At 45.8% G+C, this 21,211-nt stretch overlaps 1 protein-coding gene across 2 annotated transcripts in view; it reads left to right on the forward strand.

The window, feature by feature from the left end:
- The window catches only part of CHSY1 (chondroitin sulfate synthase 1), a 128,895-nt gene that overhangs the window by 58,262 nt on the left and 49,422 nt on the right, over positions 1-21,211 (forward strand). The gene's annotated exons all lie outside the window — the stretch shown is intronic.

Here is a 21,211-nt window from a genome sequence, read left to right on the forward strand (position 1 = left end):
GCTCATGGGTTAGCGCTTCCCAGTTCTCAATCTTTATGTTACATTTTTTTAGATTAGCTTTAAGAACATCTTTAAATCTCTTTTGCTGTCCACCAATATTCCGTTTTCCATTCATAAGTTGGGAATAGATTCACTGCTTTGAAAGACGATAATCAGGCATTCGAACAACATGGCCGATCCAGCAAAGTTGATGTTGGAGAAAAATACAACAACAACTGAAATAACTAACCATTTCCTGCCCTGTTGTTGTTGTTGTTGTTGTTCAGTCGTTCAGTCATGTCCGACTCTTTGTGACCCCATGGACCATAGCACGCCAGGCCTTCCTGTCCTGCGCTCTCTCCAGGAGCGTGCTCAATTCCAGGTTCCTAAACAATATTGTTCTTTACAGCATCGGATTTTCTTTTCACCACCAGACACATCCACAGCTGAGTGTCCTTTCGGCTTTGGCCCAGCCGCTTCACTCTTTCTGGTGCTACTTGGAAATACCCTCTGCTCTTCCCCAGTAGTATATTGGACACCTTCTGACCTGAGGGTCTCATCTTCCGGCGTCATATCTTTTAGCCTTGTGATACGTTCCATGGGGTTTTCTTGGCAAGAATACTGGAGTGGGTTGCCATTTCCTTCACCAGTGGACCACATTTTGTCAGAACTCTCTGCCATGACCTCTCTGTCTTGGGTGGCCCTGCACGGCATAGCTTATGGCTTCATTGAGTTACGCAAGCCCCTTCGCCACAACAAGGCAGTGATCCATGAAGGGGTGCTGCCCTTTTAGGAAACCCCAAATCAGTTGCCTAAGACAGCTGTCTTACTCTGTCTAATGCAGGCGTGGGGAACCTCTTCCAGTATGAGGGTCAAATCCAATTTCAGAGAAGCTCTTGGGGGCTCCACTCCATTGGTGTGTGGAGCGGAAGGCAAATGGGTTGGGGCCCAACCCCCCCAGATACGTGTTACTGCCAGTAACTAAGCCTTCACAGAAGTATTTCAGCCTTTTGTGAATGGGGGGGGGAGGCTGCACAGAAGCTGGGAAGCCACCAAACGATTGATGGTTGGGGCAAAAGAGGTCGAGCCAGGGAAGAGGACGTGACCATCAGGGCTATCCCAGATGGCCTAATTGAGACCCCCCTAGAGTGCTGGATTTGGTCTGCGGACCTGAGGTTCCCATTGGTAGCTTAATGGTAGGACCGGCCCTAGGTCTCAGAACTGGTTCTGAAGGGTGTTACAGCACTGATTCTCGAGCTGTGCTCTGAGCAGGCCTGAATGCTTAAGCAAGCATGTTGGATGGGCCCAACACTCTCTACCTCTTGGGGAGGTTCCATAGAGCCTTTGTAACCTGCCTTGTCTTCCAGACGACGGGCAGTAGTATAACCGGAAGGAAGGGAGTCTATATGCAGCCCCAAATCCCAAAAGCATACTCTTGGCCGTGTTTGTTGGGGATCATGGGAGTTGCAGCTACCAGGTTGGGGAAGGCTGCTGTAAAAATTTTGTGAACCACCCAGAGAGCTTCAGCTGTTGGGTGGTTTAGAAATAAACAAACAAATAAGTACAAAGATTCTGCTTGGATGACATCAGCCAAGGGGTGACAGTTGGGTGGAAGATTATCTTCTGGTGTCACTGACAGGACAACCAGAGTCAAGTGGAGTGTTGTTTACCTACACTGAGTAAGGAAGACCCTTCTCAAAAGAACATAGGAAGCTTCCTTACACTGAGGCAGAGCCTTGGTCCACCTAGCTCAGTATTGTTGACACTGACTGGCAGCAGCTCTCCAGGGCTTCAGGCAGGATTTTTTTTTTCCCTAGCCCTACCTGGAGATGCTGGGGATCGAACCTGGGACCTTCTGCATGCAAAACATGTACTCTACCACTGAGCTGTGGCTTCTCTCTGTTGAGGGATCATGTCTGCTGTCACTAGGCTGGTGCTTAGCAGCCATTTGCGAATTTATGTGAATTCATGTATAAACACATCCCACATATTATACACCCTCCCACCTTATGGTCTTCAGAAGGGTCCCCAAGGAGATTGAGAACCCTAAATATACATATTAATACAATAAAAACTTGAGAGCAAAAAAAATCTTAAATGGTCACTTAAAAACAATGCACACAGTCTTAAAACCAATAAAAATTACCTTAAAAACCTTCCCATTTATTGAGATATACAGATCAGGGTGTCCTGTTTGTTCTCTTGCCTGCCCGTTTACATCTGACAGCGACCGAGAGGAGGGCCTTTTATTTCGTGGTGCGCTGCCTTTAGAATTCTCTCCTCCCTGCAGTGCAATAGGCGCCTGTTAAAAACTCTTGTTTACCCAGGCATCTGCTGATTTTAATACTTAGATAGTAGAGTTTTTGTTTTTAGTGTGGCTTTGTATTTTATTTTAATTGTAGTTCTACTGAATTTGTGCACCACCCTGTGATTTGGCAATGAAGGGCAGTATAAAATACATACATACATAATTAATACACTGTTTATGCATTTGTATTTAACTGTGTTAATTGTTTATTGAATCATTTGTTTTTGCTCTACTGTGCTGTACATATTACTGTGTTTTTGATATAACTATGTTGCTTTAATGGTGAAACATTATTTTTGGTTACTTTTCTTTAACTCTTTGTTATTGTTGTGTGCCTCTTTGAGCTCAACTTTGATCGGCTCTCGGGGGGAAAGGTGGTGGGGCCAAGGGGCATGGCCTTCTGGGGAACACTAGAAGGCCAGATTGAAATCCAAGGTGGGCTAGATTTGGCCTGAAGTTCAATAACCCTGATATATAGGGATGGTCTAATGCATCTTGCACTGTAGACTGATGGGTGTGGAGGAATCCCAGATAAATCACCACTGCAGATGATTCAGTTTTATTCTGAATTAAAAGTGGAAGCTCACTTCAGCCTTACACTCAAAGTAAAGGAGGGGGAGGGGAGGGGGGGGAGAGAGAGAGATTGCTCAGTCAAGTTCCCAGAACAATGGGCCAACGCACAACTTGCAACTACAGGGTAGCCCAGTTTATACTGCCTCCTGGGCACCCTGCCCTCCCCTTCATCTAGTCATCTGGGATTCCTCCACACCTGTCAGTCTACAGTGCCATGGTCCTGATAAAAACCCACTCCTCATGAAGCTGGAATCAAAATGGGTATCAAAAGCTGAGCAGACTGGTTTATGGCATAACCACAGCTTGTTGGTTACTGGAAGCTTTTTCACATGCGTTTCTCTCTTTCTCCTGTTGCCTTAGCAGAAGTTATGAAGATAAATTTTGTTAATGTTTCTAAATCTGGGCTCTCTTACTGCAGTCCTCTTGCAGTGGGCAGTCAGCTTTTTTAAGTGTTTGTCTGCTGTTGTGTACCCAGACACGTGTGCTGCTTTTTTCCTCTAAACATTTTGTATAAACACTGTGTTGTCCAGGCATCTAAAAACACGTTGGAAGATAGCGACTTTGAGTCAGTTGTGGGAGTGGGGGACAGGATGCATTCATTTTCTTTAGGGCAGTGTTGAGGCCTCTGTGAATTTGCCAGATTCTGGAACTTGGTTGCTTGCCCAATTGACTTTTTGGCAAAAGTTACAACCAGTAAGTAACTTGGGGGTAAGATTATACCCCCAGCAGCAACCTTTAGAATATACACCTGTTTGGCAGTCTTCACTCAACGTTATGACTCACTTTTTGGCCTTTCCTTTTGGTTTCTTGAGACTCCAAATTACCTCTTAACTCTCTTTTGTGCACTTACATATACAGTGGGTGGTTGGTTCAGATTCTGAAATTCCTCGGTGCTGCATTTTAGCCTTTCCTGGATAGTCCTAAGGAGCTCACACCATCTAAAACAGGAATTATGTGTTTATAGCAGGAGTGGGCAACATAGGAAGCCACCTTATACTGAGTCAGACAATTGGTCCATCCAGCTCAGTATTGTCGGCACGGACTGGCAGCGGCTCTCCAGGGTTTTAGGCAGGATCCTTTCCTAGCCCCACCTGGAGAAGCCGAGGATTGAACGGGGACGTTCTGCATACGAAGTGGGTGCTCCATCACACTGAGCAAGTTTGTGCTGGATATAGTAGAGGGCAGGAAGCATCTGAAAGGTTCTGAGATGTAGTCTGAGTAGCTGGAGAGGTAGATGATTTTGGCACCGGGGCTTTGGATACAGGCATGAGGCCTGAGCATGGATGAAGAAGGAGACCAGAGAAGAGAAGGTTCCAGTCTTCAAGGCACAGTGTGGAATGTGGGTTGAAGGAGACCTGGGGAGCAGGTGCTGTTGTGTGTGAGTGTGTGTGTGTGGGGTTAATACAAGGAGAAGTGACATGACTTGGTAACAGATTGAAAGTGAGCAGCAGAGGAGAGAAGACTGAAAGATTAAGCGAAGACTGGTCAAATGAATGGATAGTGGAGATGTCCAGAAAGATGGAGTACAATCAACTAGAGGAAGGCTTAGGAGGAAACACATATATTGGGTGGAGGCAGGAGGCAGCCTTGCTGTTGTAGTAATCTCTGCTGTTGCAGTCCTTCCTTTTTTTCATTGAGAGTGGATGATGTGTACTCCTGCATGCCGGAAGAGTGTTTGTGTCACTCAGTTCATGATGATTCTTACGTGGACAAAGTGCATGGGGAAGCCTCTTGTCTCCTTCGTCTCAGCAGGCAGTTTGACTGAAGTCTCAGGGTCACTCACCATGTTACATTAATTGCAAGTAAGCAATTAATGTGCATACCTTTTAGCATTTAAATGGGTGTGGGTGCAGCATGGGAGGGGAAAGTGAGCAGGATTGGAACCACAGGGCAGTGGGCTTTAACCCTTTCCTCCTGTGCTGTGATCCAACTGAAAATCTCCCCCCATTCCCATGTGTGCACGAAGCTTTTATTTGTCCCTAGGAGGGAAACTTTCATTAACGCCAAGGGAAGCTCCTCTTCTGGGGCTAATAGCTTCATGGGAAGTGGATTTTTGCCAGGACCATGACATAGGGAGAAAGAGTTAAGTCTTCCCTCTTGCCCCGCCATAGTCGAGGTCATGCTTGGGAGCCCCTGTGATGGCTGTTTAAACAACTATGCACAGCAATTGCTTATGCACAGTGAACATAGCATGTAGCTTGGCCCTCAGATTGGCTGCGGTGGGTATATGTGTGTGCATGCGTGTGAGAGGAATTGACATAGAGTTTCTCTGTGGTTTGCCTGAAGATGTGTCAGTTCTGCTTCCAGGCTGCAAATCTTCCCCTGCCTGCCCTTTTTGTAGGCTCGGTATTGGTATCAGGGCCAAAATATGAGATGAGCAGAAGGAGGCTATTGAATTGCTTGTCCTCCATGATAGGAAAGAGGTCTGGATCCCCTGCAGTGGGATCAGTATGTGGATTTGGAAATGGTGATGCTGCAGGGCTCTTCTTGTACTTGCTGAAAGGATAAAAAAACAGGGCTCATTTTATTTCAGATTTAGCTTTGTATCTGGGAGGACTAGAATAAAGGGAAATTGGAGTTCTCTAGATTCCAGCAGCATAAACTGTGTTTGCTTTTGTGTCCAATGAGAGGTTGCATGTTGCATGTGCCTAACCTAAGACCTGGAATGCTTAAGATACCTGCAGCATCAACATTTAATGTTCCTGTTTGTTTTCTGTACTGAATGCACTTTTAAAAAATACCCTGTTTCTGTTTGAACAGGTAGCTTATCCCAGAAAACTCTTGTTACAGTTCCTGCTTTGTTATGATCATCCTGCCATTTCGTTTGTGTCTTGCTTGCCTTGTAGAGTTAAGATCTCTTGTTAAGGGTTTTAAAATGTAGTCGTGCATTAACCACCCGAATCCACAACTGTAATGATTACAATCACATTATTAATCTATGCATTAATCTGTGCTTTAAATGCAAACATTTCTGCAAGTGGGGCTCTCTCTCTTTCCCTTTTCCCTGCGCCTTGGTAGCTCTAGAGTTCAGCAATGGACATGTTTCTGCTTGAACATAATTACACCATGGAAAATTAATGATCTGAGCTGATTAGCCACACTAAGATGGAGTTTGGCTTCCTGTGCTTTATGGGTGTTCATCTGCCCTGCGGCTTGCGAAAACCTCTTACGAGGCCTCTCCACCAGACCTTTCCAACCTGCAAATGGTGAGCAATTGGGGACAAGTCTGGACAGCAGATGAAAAGGCCGACTTGCCTGGCTTTGCAAAGGAATTAATAAAAATGGATCCTAAGAGGTAAGACTCTTGAATAGTTCTAAATTGGGAGGGCTGAATTCAGTCTCGCATGGTTCAGCTTTTTTTAAAAAGAGAAAGTAGAATCCCCATCATCCAGCAGTGTGTGTAAAATTTGAAACAAGAGTGCTCAGGTTCTCATAAAAGTGAAGGCACAACTAATCCATGTTTGATGCTTTTGCGTGAGAATATAATAAGCCAACCACCCACCTAGTTCAACATTCTTTGCAAGCATCCCAGGAACCAAAAGGTGCTAGAATCTAGCAGATGGATGGTCCAGCTCAACTTGTCTAACGGTAGTTAAGGGATGGTCCTTGTTGCATGTGCTCTAAACCTCGTGATGGTACTGTGGTGTTAGTGCTGGTTCTAGGTTTTGGAGGGCCCTTGGGCAAAACACCCTCCATGGGCCCCCCTCCCTCAGTGAGTCTACCTTTTCACTACCATCATCACCAGCTACTACGACTCCTCCTCCTCGCTACGCCTTGCTTGCTTGACAGGCAGAGAGCCAGGGAGCAAGTAAGCAACAACATCATCTGTTGCTCTTTCTCACCATCACGGTTGCCTGGGTCAGAGCAAGGGGCAGATGAACAAGCAGGTAGCAGTGATAAAAAGGAGGAACAACTCCAGGGGGCTCTTGTCAGTGGGCCCATGCTGGGGTGTGGGCCCTTGGCAGGTATCCGACCATGCCTACCTTTGATGCTAGCCCAGGCTGGCATCTTGCCTTAGGTTGTGGCACAGCCCCCTAGATGAGGGCCAGTAGCTTAGGCCAGTGATTTTAAAACATCCTGCCTTGGCGGAACGTTTTCTGCATCAACTGTGGTCTGCCAAGGAACCCCTGCATGTCTGCCGCTGGGCTTCTTTGCAGAGCAGAGGATTCTGGGCCATATTCTAGGGTTGCCCATTCATTTATGGCATGGTGCTGGCCAGGCCTCTTGGACTTCATTGTTGCCCTGTGTGGAGGGCTTGGAACACACTGGGCACTCTCCTGGGGCTGTGTATTGTGGGGGAAGACAGGTAGCGGTGGGCAAACTGTCTTTTAAGAAATCTTGTCCATCCTGACTGAACTCACTGAGTAACCTGAAATAAGCTTTTGGGAAGGAACCGGAACTTAATGGTAGAACATGTGCTTTGCATGCAGAATGTCCCAGGTTTGATTCCTGGCATCTCCAGTTGAAAGGATTGAATAGCAAGTGATGGGAAAGATGTCTGCCTGAGACCCGGAGAGCTGCTGCTGGTCACAGTAGATGCTATTGAACTAGATGAACAGGAAGGCAGCTTCCTATCTTCCTAGGAACCCTCCAGATTCACTAGAATTCTGTTTCAATGAGAGCCATTGATTTAGGCTAGTTCAGGGGTGGGGAGGACCATATTCCCTCTGGGGTAATTGGTCAGGGACCGCAAGCCAGCAGTGGGTGGAGCTACAGCTGGATGTGGGTGGAGCCAGTCCTATTGAACTGTTCAAGGAACAGTTCCTTATTTAGTCATTCTAAACTTGTGTCCCTTGAAACAAACAAACAAACAACATTGGAAAGACCTTCTTCTAGTTCTTTCACCAGAATGAAGAGATTGCTTCATTCTTTCCCCTTCAACAGAAGAATGCAGAATGTGGAAGGTATGCAAAAATGGGGAAGGAAAGGGGTAGGAGAGTCAGAGATGTCTTGGGGCCATATAAAATCAGTCTGAAGGCTGCCTGTTGCCAAACCCTGGGCCAGGTAAACTTGCAAAAAATGTCACTGACCCTCCCTTCTCCCCCGCCCGCCAGGAGAAAAAAAAAAAAGAATTAGCAGGTTTAATAAACAAAAGAGAGTTGCCGGAGGCATCCACGTTTTTTCCTTACGTTTTTTCCTTCGTTGAACACACCCTGTGGCTCCTAGGCATTTCATTACATGCAGCGTTTGCAACGTAGCACGGCTGATCTCATGCTCTGACATTCTCGATTGCAGGAGAGACGAGAGAGGAGCAGAGAGCAAGGAAATTCCAAGTTGAAACCTCCTCTATATTAAAGTCAGATGCTCGACATTAATTTCCAAGTAATGTCTTATGCGTTTGTTCCCCTTTTTTCTCCCTTAAGCCACTCAAGAGTTTCTTAAGAACACTCTGGCAGTTTGTTTGCTTGCTCTGAAAGGTTGAGTTTTGTCGTCTTCTTTCATTTGCGATCTTTCCCACACAATTTAACAGAGAAACCCGGTTTTTCTTCCCAAGTCTTTCTGAGTACAGCGCTGTAGCAGCTTGTACACACCCTCTTTGCTTTGGTGAGAACACTTCCTAGCGAGACCTGAATGGCGTTCCACTGCATTAACAGGGTCTCACTCTGGACTTGACATGCTGAGCTGTGCTAGCATGGCGTGGCATGTTCCTACTCTAGCAGCTGCCTGCAGCAGTGCCGGCTCCAGGTTTTGGCAAGGGGAGAGAGTTTGGGTGAGATGCCCTCAGTGGGGGCACCTCCTCCTCAGTGTTGTGCTCCCCATTTGCATGCCCTCTTTGTTTGGGCTCAATCCACACTGCTGCCCAGAGAAAAGGGGTCCAGAGGCTGCTGCTGTTTCTCCTCGCTCCTGTCACTGCTCACCTGCTTAAGGGATACAAGTCAGCAGGTAGCGACAGAGAGGAGGAGGAGGAGCAGGACCAGTCCCCCCCCACTGCAGTGTGGGCCTTGGCAATAGCCCCATGATGCTGACCCCTGACACGAGCCCTTGCCTGCAGTCTCCTTAGAGAGTCCTGTATTGAGAAGCGATTGTTCCATGAGGGCTGGTCCTGAGTAGTGCATTTCTCCCCAAGCCTATAGCCAAAATCATTAAGAACATAAGAAGAGCCCTGCTGGATCAGACCAAGGGCCCATCTAGTCCAGCATTGTGTTCACACAGTGGCCAACCAGCTGCCCACGGGAAACCCACAAGCAGGGCATGAGTGCAACAGCACCCTCCCGCCCATGTTCCCCAGCAACTGGTGTACATAGGCTTACTGCCTCTGATACTTGAGACAGCATACAGCCATCAGGACTAGTAGCCGTTGATAGTCTTCTCCTCCAGGAATTTGTCTAACCCCCTTTTAAAGCCATCCAAATTGGTGGCCATCACTATTCTTGCATTCTTAGCCAATGCAAAACCATAGGAACTTCAGTACAAGTTGTCTAATATGTTTTAAGGTGTCTGGTATATTTTTTTTGAATTTATTTATTTATTTATTACAAACCATACAGCTTTAATATACATGATTCATAAAAGTCTTCACAGTATGAAAAACCTCAATTATTTGCAACTAAGAAAAATATATATGAAAGGTTGAATAATATCATGGAAATTATTGTTCCAACTTTTGTCATAGTATTACTTCCCCTTTGATTTCTTGAACAATTTTAGACTTGACAGTGGCTAGTATATTTTAGTACGATACATTTAAATGTTAGTATACCTTAAATGGAAAGGTGTTGCCACATGATTCCCTAGGTGGTATAAATTGGTCCTTGTTTTGCAACAGCTGCTGAATTCCACAAAAGCACTCAGGGACCACAGAACCCCTTGGGAAGTTGTGTCTTAAGCTGTTTAGAATGCATTTTCTCAAAGCCAACCTAGAAGGCTTTTGTTGACAGTATTGACAAATCGCATTTGATCCCTGCCTCTGTGTTGATAAGTCTTAGCCATCTCCCTGTGACCAAAACAAAAACCCAGTGCAAGGTTAGGTCTATCAACAGCTGTACTAACTAAATAAAACCTCCATGGGTAGGGGAAGAATAGCTCCGATGACCACTGCTGCTGAGAACAAGCAATCAAGGATGAGGGAGCCTTCATGGCCTACTTATCATCTCCCAAAAGGCATCTGGTTGGCTGCTGCTGCTGGAAACTGAATGCTAGGCTAAGATGAATTTTTAGTCGGATCCAGTAAGGCAGTTCTTGTGTTCTCACTCTGCTCCCAGACTGTGTGACACAATGCAGAACATTTCAGTGGCTTTTAGGGTTTGATTACTGAAAGCATATTTCATCTCGAAGCAAAAAGAAGGATTGGTAGCCTGTTAAATGTCCTGAACCAGGTCTGTATTTTATTGTTTTTTATTGTTGTTTTTTTGCCTTTTCTCCTTTTTAACACAGGCATATTAACTTGGTTTTTTTAAAGTTTTCTTTTATTTTCTGTGAGGTGGTGGCCTTCCCATAATTATATGTAGCTTAAAAATATATATATGTGAAAACCCTTTGCATAAATACATGGATTTGCTGTAAGCAGTCAGCCACCCAAGACAGCAAACAACTTATTTACAGTTTGGCATGGATTTGTGACTTTGGAAAACAGCGATAGCGTAGGCCATTCCTGATGGGAAGTGCTTCATCAGTTTAATAAATCTGCCAGCAGCTTTAGTCATCTTTCTCAGAGAAAGCAGCTCAGTAAAAGCTCAGATATCTTCTTCGACATGCTCTGGGACATTTGAAGAGTTGCTTTGTTCCAACAAGAAATCCCATATTTATCAACTTTGAGGGCTGACGTAGTCGTAATGCTGCTGATTGCTTAAGCACGGTTAAGCAGTTGGGAGCGGGCTATGACAGGGGTGGGCAAGCTTTTTTCTGTTGAGGGCCATGTTCCCTCCTGTGTAATCTGTTGAGGGCTGCTTGCTGGTGGTGGGCAAGGCTGAAGCCAGCAGTAGGCAGGGCCTGAGCCAAAAGTGGGTGGTCGCCCCCTTTCTCTCTCTTTCTGCTGCCCCCTTTCTATCTCTTTCTCCTGCCCCCTTTCTCTTTCTGACACCCCCTTTTCTCTTTCCCTCTTCCTTCCCAAGCAACGTGCTGCCATGGAAGGGACAAATAGCTATTGCCAGAGGTCTGAACTGATGGCATGCAGAGGACCACATGAAATTAGGCCAAGGGCCACATGCCGCCCTAGGTTCTTAGGTTGCCCACCCCTGGGCTATGGATCACACTGTCTTCCCCACACTATTCCAGAGCACAGATTTCCCCTGCTGGGCCAGTGGGAATACAACACTCCATCAGGAAAGGAAAGGTTCCCCCTGTGCAAGCACCGGGTCATTACTGACCCCTAGAGGGATGCCGCTTGCGCTGGCGTTTTCGTGGCAGACTATAGTGGAGTGGTTTGCCATTGCCTTCCCCAGTCGTGACTACCTTTCCCCCAGCAAGCTGGGTACCCATTTTACTGACCTCGGAAGGATGGAAGACTGGGTCGACCTGAGCCAGCTACCTGGGACCCGGCTTCCGCTGGGATCGAACTCAGGTCGTGGGGAGAGCTTCGTTTGCATTACTGCCGCCTACCACTCCGCACCACATGAGGCTCTACGACATTCCATCAGCAGCTGTGTTAACCACAGCTACATCTAACTAGGGTGGGCTGTAATTCAGTGGCACATTCTTTGCAAGCAGAAAGTCACAGGTTCAGTCCCTGGTATCTCCAGATAGGGCTGGGAAAGACCCCTCTTTGATAGGCTGGAGAACTGCTGCCTCTCAGTGTAGATAGACCAGCTTTCCCCAACCTGGTGCCCTCCAGATGTTTTAGACTACAATTTCCAGCATTCCTGACCATTGGCCATGCTGGCTGGGGCTTATGGGAGTTGAAGTCCAAAACATCTGGAGGGCAGAAGGTTGTGGAAGGCTGAGATAGACAGGAACACAGGAAGCTGCCTTATACTGAATTAGACCCTTGGCTCAGTATTAGCTCAGTATTGTCAACACAGACTGGCAGCGGCTCTCCAGGATTTCAGGCAGGAGTTCTTCCAGCCCTACCTGGAGAAGCTGGAGATCGAACCTGGGAACTTCTGCATGCAAAGGAGGTGCTCTACCACTGAGCTATGGCCCCTCCCTCAGAGTCAGATGGACATGGACCAGTCTTAGTATAAAGCAGTCTCATATTTGTTAGCACTTCTTCCAAGATTGGAAACAATTGTTTGAAGGTACTTTCAGATCCTGGCTTAAGTGGGAACTCTGGTTAGGCTCAGCACGGGGGTGATTTCAGTCCTGGAAGACAGCGGGTGAGCAGAGGAAGAGTGTAATACCCTCCTCACCCCTGCTTAACTATGGTCAAAGAATTGGAAGTCTGAACTAGCCCTGGATCTTTGGAGTGTTGTAGGCAGATAAATGTTTGGAAGGAAATGGGGTAGTGGAGTAATATTTTGAGGCTCTTGGGCTCAGTGTCATAGTGCTAAATTTTTAGAAAAGCCTTCCTGCCTGAAGCACTTGAGCTAAAGGCCTGTCCTACTGTGGCTTTGATCATAGATTGTGCAGCAAACTCTTGACATCCTAGAGAATCTTGATGCCATGGCATGTATTTTAAGTAAAACATTTGCATGCTGTTGTACGTTAATAGAGTCTAAACTGTAGCAGCTGCGTAATGCCCTTCACATTTTGAAAGCAAAAGAGCTTCCTTCTTGGATTGTCACGGTAGAGGTGGCCCCATGTTATGTTTTGCTGTGATTCCAGAGCTTGGATCCAAAGAACCATGCAACTAATTTACTTGCACACAGGCTTTGGGTTTGCCTTTCTCTAATAATGGACCCCCACCCCACCCTTGTGTTGTCTGTATAGCAAACTACACATTTTTGCAAGACTTTCCACTAATGTAGGCATTTCTATGTACAATTTCCCATAATGTGTGCATTTTGTTTGAACAGAGGACTGCATCGCAAAATTCGGAGAAGTGCAAAAACCAAAGGATGATTGCCTTCTGGTTTGTGTATTGGTTTAGGAAGTGCAAAAGTGACCCAAATGAATTTTGACCCCATCCTTACTCTAAAGGGTAGGTTTAGCAACTGCTATACATTTAACTGCCATTGTTTCACAAGGTACTGTTTAGAAATGCTGTGAAGCAATTAATGGTTTCATAGGGAGCTTGTCTGGTATTTCTAATCCTTACTACCCTGCTGAGCTAAAATGTGACATAACGGTATAAACGTTTTAAGAACACAAGACTGATTCGAACTGCTCTGTAGCTCAGAATTCCATTCTAGAAGCCTCCCTTACTTTTTTGTTCCTCTTCTCTGCTTACTTGGAATACTTTTGGTGTTGCCCTGTCACAGATGCTCTTCATCTTTGGACATTGATATCTGTCTGCCTGTCTCTGCCTGCCTGCCTGCCTGCCTGCCTGCCTGCCTGCCTCTCTCACACACACACTCACTCACTCACTCACTCCTAGATTGTCCTTGGGGAGAAATTGAGAGTGGGCCCCAGCATGCAGAGGTTAACATACGTGGCTCAACAACACTACAAGCGAGAAGAATCTTGGAATTGTTGTCGGTCACAAGCCGAATATGAGCCAACAATGTGATGTGGCTGCAAAAAAGACAAATGCCATTTTGGGCTGCATTAATAGAAGCATAGCTTCCAAATCCTGGGAAGTACTAGTTCCCCTCTACTCAGCACTGGTTAGGCCTCATCTGGAGTACTGTGTCCAGTTCCGGGCACCACACTTTAAGAAGGATGCAGACAAACTGGAGAGGGTTCAGAGGAGGGCAACAAAGATGATCAGGGGACTGGAAACAAAGCCCTATGAAGAGAGACTGACAGAACTGGGCATGTTTAGCCTTGAGAAGAGAAGACCGAGGGGAGAGATGATAGTGCTCTTCAAGTACTTGAAAGGCTGTCACAGAGAGGAAGGCCTGGATCTCTTGTCGATCATCCCAGAGTGCAGGACACGGAATAATGGGCTCAAGTGACAGGAAGCCAGATTCTGGCTGAACATCAGGAAAAACATCCTGACTGTTAGAGCAATACGACAATGGATCCAATGACTGAGGGAGGTGGTGGGCTCTCCCACACTGGAGGCCTTCAAGACGAGGCTGGACAGCCATCTGTCAGGGATGCTCTGACCTGGGTTCCTGCATTGAGCAGGGGGTTGGACTCAATGGCCTTGTAGGCCCCTTCCAACCCTACTATTCTATGATTCTATGATTTCCCACCCACCTGCCCCATATTTGCTCCTGCCCCACTCCCCTTGGTATAGGGAGAAGTGAATGTCCAAACATGATCTTTCATAGTTACTTGAGTCTTGGATCACTTCTGACCTGGGAGATTAAACCCATGGGGAGTGTGTGAGCTCAAGGCACCATTTTAATCTCTGAGCCAGGGTGGGTTGGACAAGTGGGGAATAACAATTGAATAGGCCCTACCAGAATATAGAATGAAATACAAGTAATTTTTCTTTGCAAACCACTATAAAGAACTTATCTTACAACCTTCCTGTACTATTGGCAAAAGCTGTTCCTTAGAGAAGGCTCAAAAAAGATGTCCTTAGAGGTGAGAAAAAACTGAGTGAAACAAGAAAACAAGATATCTGATAAAAAATATCTGCATTGGTGAGCTACAGTGCTCTGTAAACAGCCCAGATTTAGCTGCACGCCAATTCTGCCGGTAAAACCTCTGCGTATCTTGAAAGCTTCAGTAGTCTGACATGAACTGAGGCTGGTCTAATAATAGTTATCCCTTTAACTGTTTGTTGATGGGCTGTGTTTGGAGGGACAGGGATGGTGGTAGAAAACTGTGTTTCAAGATTCTTTGTCCTTGTAGTTAAAATAAAATGAAAATTCCTGTGGAAGGAATTTTCAGTTTCCCCTATTTTCAGGGAAAGCAGAGTCAGGCTATCTCATCTAGTCCAGTACTGTCAGGCAAATTCTTTGGGCTCAGGGGTTCATTTGGCAATTTGCGAAACTGTCTTGGGCACCACCACAAAATGACTGCCATGGGAGGCGTGGCTAATCACAAATGACACGTAACCTACCCAAGAGACTGAGTACAAGGCAGGGGTGGAGGCTGTGTCCTACCTAGCACACTAAGCAACTCCTTTGAATCCACTGTTTTCAGCTCCAACAGAAACCTATTTCACAGAAGTCAAACTCTTTTTATCTCCCCCCCAGCCCAGCCCTCTGCCAGCCAATTCATTCCTCCCTAACTCTTTTTTCTCTCCAACTCCAGGCCACCATCCATAGATACTCTGTCTCAGTGACACCTCCATGGACACCAAGAAAGGTGTCTGGAGGCACACCAGTACCCGTGGGCATCACATTGCATACCCCTGGTCTCCTCTGACCGGAGTGGAAATGTGCAATATACCCGTATAAGCAAATGGAGTTTCCAAGCCCATCAAGCATTTGTTACATGTGTTCACATGTAGCATAGAGTGAAGGGGACCAGCCTTTGCTACGTGAAATCCTTTTTAACCCTGGGGCCTTCTGCCTGCAAAGCATGTTCTCCACCACCGAGCCTCACCCCCTCCCCACAGTGTCTGTGAAATAGAAGACTTTCCCAGTTCCTTTATTTGTGACCTTCAGGCGTCACTCTAATTTGTTCCAATTACAGCCAAGAAAAACACTTTCTCTGACGTGCTCGTATGAGGTATGGACGGAAGCATGAACTGGAAGACCCTTATTAAAACCATCCCTGTTTATATTAGTCTGGAACAGGGCTGCAGACAAAAGAAGTTATATTTTTCACACTGAACAACAGAAGCAAAAATAAAATTCTGCGTTTGATGGTGACAAGGCACTTTAAAAAACCCTGTCCGAATTAGAAGTTGGACAGAGACTTTGTTCTCGCTGAGACCTATGCCTGGGCTGTACTAAGCAGGAGGGGGTTCCTGTGAAACATGCCCTGCAGGAAGGAAACTTTGCTAGTTGCCCTAGCCTGAATGTTGTTGCGCCTGACGAAAATAAAGAAAGTGTATAGAAGTACAATATCAATTAGATGGCAGGTAATGTTGGGTCAGTCCTCAAAGTCTTAGTTTCCTTGTAAGGGAGAGTTCGCCTACTTTGCCAGTGGGGACTGGGATCCCAGGAGGTATACTGGGCTTGTGCATCTACAGAGGGATTTTTTACTGCAATAGCAGCACCCCACCCACCTGCTGATCCCTGAAATGGCCTTTGAAACTCCTCCAACCTTCCAGATGTGTCAACGGCAGTTTCACCTGCTCAAGGGAGCTTTGGACTTGGAACTAGTTGCACAGTTCTTTGAATCTTCGCATGGATTTTTAAGGTTTGCTGTTGAAATTTGTCCTCTCCCTTTCTCTCTTAGTAGATATATTGTAAAAAGTAAATAACAATGGGACTAAATGAAGTCTGAACAATCTCCTGTTCTTGGCATGTGCAAGCAGTTTGCATGGCTGTGTCGTAAGCAATGAAAAACACTGAAGTTCTCCAACCTGTACAAATTACGGAAATGAGCATGATTTATTTTATTTTACATAATTTATTCTGCCATGTTTACTGTGGTGTGCAATTAAGGAATTATGCAAGCCCAGTCCCCTCAGCCACTGGAACCCTTACTAACCCTTGGTTCTTTGGCTTCTGAGATGTTGTCTGTGTATACTTTCAAGCATATCTTCACAGTCATGAGGGCTAGAAACGTTTTGTTTCTAAATGAAAGCTGAGATCTCAAGCTGCTGAATTCTGCATGTTGTTTTGGATTCTATGGGTTTCCTGCACATCTGTGGAATCGCAGTCATAGATGCAGGCCTAAAAATGTGGTGGCATTGCAATGGGAACAGTATGGGTGGCTGGCTGCCTGATGGTCAAGTTTGCCGAAGCATTTGAAAGTCGAGAGATAGACACCACAGAATGAGCAATAGGCTGGATTCTTAGCGGGTAACATCAGCTCCCAGAAAATCTCTTGCTAGAAGCCAATTAGTCTCAAATTTTAGTTCTTTTTCATTAGTATTTTTTGTTCTGTTATTTTTGGATCTTCGGGCTAAGCTTTTCCTGGCTGCCTTGCCCACAGCTCCAGCCATTGCTCTTCTTTGTGAATGATTATACCCTTCCGATGCTCTCATCCTTGCCCTCATCTTACCAAAACTGTACCCTGGCAGGTTTCCTCCCCTTAAAACATAAATAAAAAATCTACTGTCAGACGTGCTTTCGGCTTGCTGTCTTACTCTTAATGCCTGCAAGTCGTTGCTGTAAATTAAACCTTTACATATTCGCCCAAACCGCTCTGTCAAACCGCTCCTATCCCCATACCCACACACAGATTTATCGGCTTAATATCAGACGCCTTCGCCACCCTAGATCCACTCTAGCCCCACTGTTGCTATACAGACACACCAAAGTGTGCCTGTGCCCCTGTGGAGAGGACCCATGGCTCAGTGACAGAGCACGTACTTTGCATCCAGAAGGTCTCAGGTTTAGTCCCTGGTGCCTCCCTTCACAGAGCCGCTGTTAGGCCCAGCAGACAACACTGGACTAGATATACAACTTGGCTACATATAAAGCAGCTCCGTATGTTCGTACAAGGCCGGTCCAAGATAGTTTGCTGCCTGAGGTGAAGAACAAGATGGTGCCCTTCCTATTCCATGTACAAGAGCTGACTAGCCTGACAATTACAGCTTTCTTCCACACTCGTAATGCAGCAGCATCCTCTTCCACACCTGGAGGCAGCAGACTAGCTTAAGGGGCACAGGGCAGGCTGTGTGGCACACAGTTCCGTCCTCCAACACTTTGCTGCCGCCACTCAGCATCTGCCGCCTGAGGCAACTGACTCACTCTGCTTAATGATAGGGCCGGCCCTGTGTTGATAATCTGCTTAATGTGGAGTAATGGTGTTCAACAGATGCTCTAGCTCAGCCTCCCCCAACTTGGTGCCCTCCAGATGAGTTGGGTTACAACTCCCATCATCCCCAGCCAGCCTGGCCACATCTGGAGGGCACCCAGGTGTTGAAAACTTTCTAGGTGATGCTTGATTCTGCCAGGCTTAGAATACATAGCACTTCCATTTTCTACTTGCATTTAAAAGTTGCAGTGTGCCACACATACATGCTGTGTGCCAGTTTTTCTGTGTGGTGTACGTGGGCGCAGTGTTCTGTGGATTGATAGTCTTGTTTAGCTTGAAAGATGAGCTCTCCTTCTTGTGAACGGTTACTCTGCGAGATTTATATAGGTTATTTTATTTTTTTGCAAGGTGCTTTACAGTCTTTGAATTCTTTCTCAACTGTGTGAGGTTGGTGTGCCTTTTTCCCAACATCTGAGGTTGAATATGGAGACTGAGAAACTGGGTTGTGTCATTTATGCTAGCCACAAGCACATCCAAATGGCTGTGTTCACATCCCAGGACATAAACCCAAATTGCTTAGGTCTAAGTCAAGCTCTCTGTCTACACTGGGGTAGGGAACCTCAGGACCAGGGTCCCAATCCAGCCCTCTGGGGTTCCCCAGTTGGACAAGTCCCTTTCTCCCAACCATCAATCGCTTGGTGATTTTCTGGCTTTCCCCCCATTCAGCTGGCAGTGTTTTCCCCATTCTAAAAGTCTGAAATGCCTCTCCTAAGGCTTCGCTACTGGCAGTAAGAGCTTTAGGGCACAATCCTGTGCATGTTTAGTCAGCAAGAAGTCCTACATCGCTCAGCATGCCCCAGTTAGCATAGGTCTTTTTTCTGTCTAAACATGCATAGGATTACACCCTTAAGCTACAATGACTGGGTTCGCACAACATGCTAACCCACACTCAGGGGCTGAGGGTGGGGTCTGAACCAGGACATTTTCCGCAGGGTGGCTTGTTCACCATGCAGTGTGACTTGTTAACCACCCTGAACAGCCCAACAACAAACCATGGATTCTCAAGGTGGCTTGTTCGAGAAAAATAAGCCAGAGTGCATGGTTAACAAGCCACCTTGTGAAAAATGTCCTGGGTTCAGACAACATGCTAACCCATGGGTCAACAAACAACCCACATTCAACAACAACCCACATTCAACCATTGAGTGTGGGTTAGTGTATTGTGTGAATAGCCCCAAACTGTTGGGCTTTTTTTGTAATTTGGCTCCACCCCTTTTGCCTTTGGCCACACCCACCATTAGAATGTGGCCTCCAGGAGCTTCTCTGAAACGGAATTTGGCCCTCAGCCGAAAGAGATTTCCCACCTATGCTCTACACACATTGGTTGTAAAATAGAAAATTCCAAAAGGATCACACTGTTCTAGTTTAGATTAAGCTGGTTGTAGTGTGGTGGCTGCCTCATTTTCCCCATCCATAATATAGGGATGTCGATAACAAATAATGATACTGACCTACTTTTCAGGGCTGTTGTAAGGAATAGGGAGACAGTGTCTGTGAAGCTGGTCAATCGCTGATCATGCACTATGCAATTACTAAGGAATGTTGGTGGTATTTTCTGCATTTCCATCCTAATAGTTGTTGACTATTTACTATATACATAGAGTAAAAGAACTTGGATTTAGGGTAGAAGTGGTCTTGTGTGGTTTATTTTTTTCACTAGGACCCCCAAGGTCAACCCATATGTTTTGTGTTAACTATTAAATGATTCTGAGTTTAGTGTTAAAGCATAAGTGATCCATGTCAGGTGTTCTTGAGTATGCTTTTTTGCTTACAAATGTAAGGTTGGCTTGAAAGCCATCTCGTCCCATCGTTCAGTACAAACAGTGCAAAAGAGAAGGGTGTGGCATAGTTTTCTCTGGCTGAAAGTGACTCTTCACTTCATTTTAAGATGAACAGACTTTGAGGAGAGCTGTATTCTTCAGTTTAGGACATTCGGCACTGCATTGCTTATACACGTTGGTATTAATTAACCAACAAAATGTCAAATTTTTGTCAACCTTGGTTCCTACAGGAAGTAAATTCTCACCATGGGTTAAGCTGTTTAAAAAAAGTTTGCTTTTAGGGTTTCCAACAGAAAGCCTTAAACGTTGGACATTGCCTCTAATTAATGGGCTTTAACAGTACTTGAGGTCTACTAATTAAACCGTTTATTAAATTGCCTTTAAGACTGGTATTTTTTATGCTGCTACAAGCAGAAACCTGGAGTCAAAGGCATGTTTCTACTTAATATCGGAGGAGAGGAATGAGAGAGAGGGAGGAGAGAGGCGAATTTCAACACGATGTGGTGATGGGGAAGCAGGATGGTTAAGCCAGCCTTCCCCAACCTGGTGCCATCCAGATGTGTTTGACAACAACTCCCATCATCACCAGCCAACATTTGCCAGTGATCATGTTGGCTGGAGATGATAGGATTTGCAGTCAAACATATCTGAAAGATATTAGGTTGGGTGGAAACTCTTGGGAATTCTGAATCCAGAATTCAGAATGATTTTTTATTTGATTTTTTAAATATGTATTTATTCGTGGCATTTATACACCGCTGAATATAATAAATGCTTTCAGCGGTGTTCTCCAAATAAGATTTGGCTGCAACAGAAAAGGGGCATATTGTTCACTGTTAGAGCACATGCCTTGCATGCAGAAGATCCTTGGTTGAATCCCGACCATTTCCAGTTAAAAATTATCTAGTAATACAGAGCCTGCGTAGTGTAGTAGCTAGAGTGTTGGATTTAGACTGGGGAGACCTACGGTAGCATCCAGTGTTAGTTCTGCTTAGAGTAGACCATTTGAAATGAATGGGACAGGTGAGTCATGACTAACTTAAGTCCCATTCATTTCAGTGAGTCTACTCTGAATAGGACTAACATTGGATACTGCCCCTAGGTTGAAATGCCCATTCTGTCCATGAAGCTCACTAGGTGACCTTGGGTCGGGCATTTTGTCTTTGCCCAGCTTACTCCACAGGGTTGTTGTGAGGATAAAACAGAACAAGAGAGCCATGTAAGCTCCTCAGAAGAAGGGAGAGATAAAATGCAGTTAACAAGACTTGGAAATATCTCTGGCTGAGATACTGGAGAACAGCTGCCATTCAGTATAGCAGTGGTGAGCAGACTTCAGGATCTACCAGTTTTTCTTTCCTTACTAGAACCCCAAGTTCCAGCAACCAAAGACTCTGCTTAGTAATAGAATTAAAGAACAGGGCACCTCTGAGCACATTCTGAGCCTAGGAATTTGTTTTCAGTACCAGAGCTGAACTGAGCGTATTGTCAGGGTGGACACTGAGCCCATAGAATCCCAGAGTAGTTCTGATTCTAAGGAAGAGCAGTCGCTCCTGGGAGAGGAGCGCGCTCCTCTTTCCCAGGACCAACAGCTGACGGAGATTCCTCCCACCAGCATTCCTAGTTTAGTTAGCAGTCCAAGCACAGATAGCAGACTTGGTGGATGCGTGACGCAACGCAGAGAGTGGCGCCAGATGGAGGGCGCGGAAAGGAGGCGTAATGCCAGGTTGGCGCGCAAACAATGGCTGCGCCCAGAGGATCC

The sequence above is a fragment of the Heloderma suspectum genome, chromosome 11 (assembly GCF_057233095.1).
Source record: "Heloderma suspectum isolate Gila_16-S chromosome 11, 16-S_ref, whole genome shotgun sequence".
In the NCBI taxonomy this organism is placed as follows: Eukaryota; Metazoa; Chordata; class Lepidosauria; order Squamata; family Helodermatidae; genus Heloderma; species Heloderma suspectum.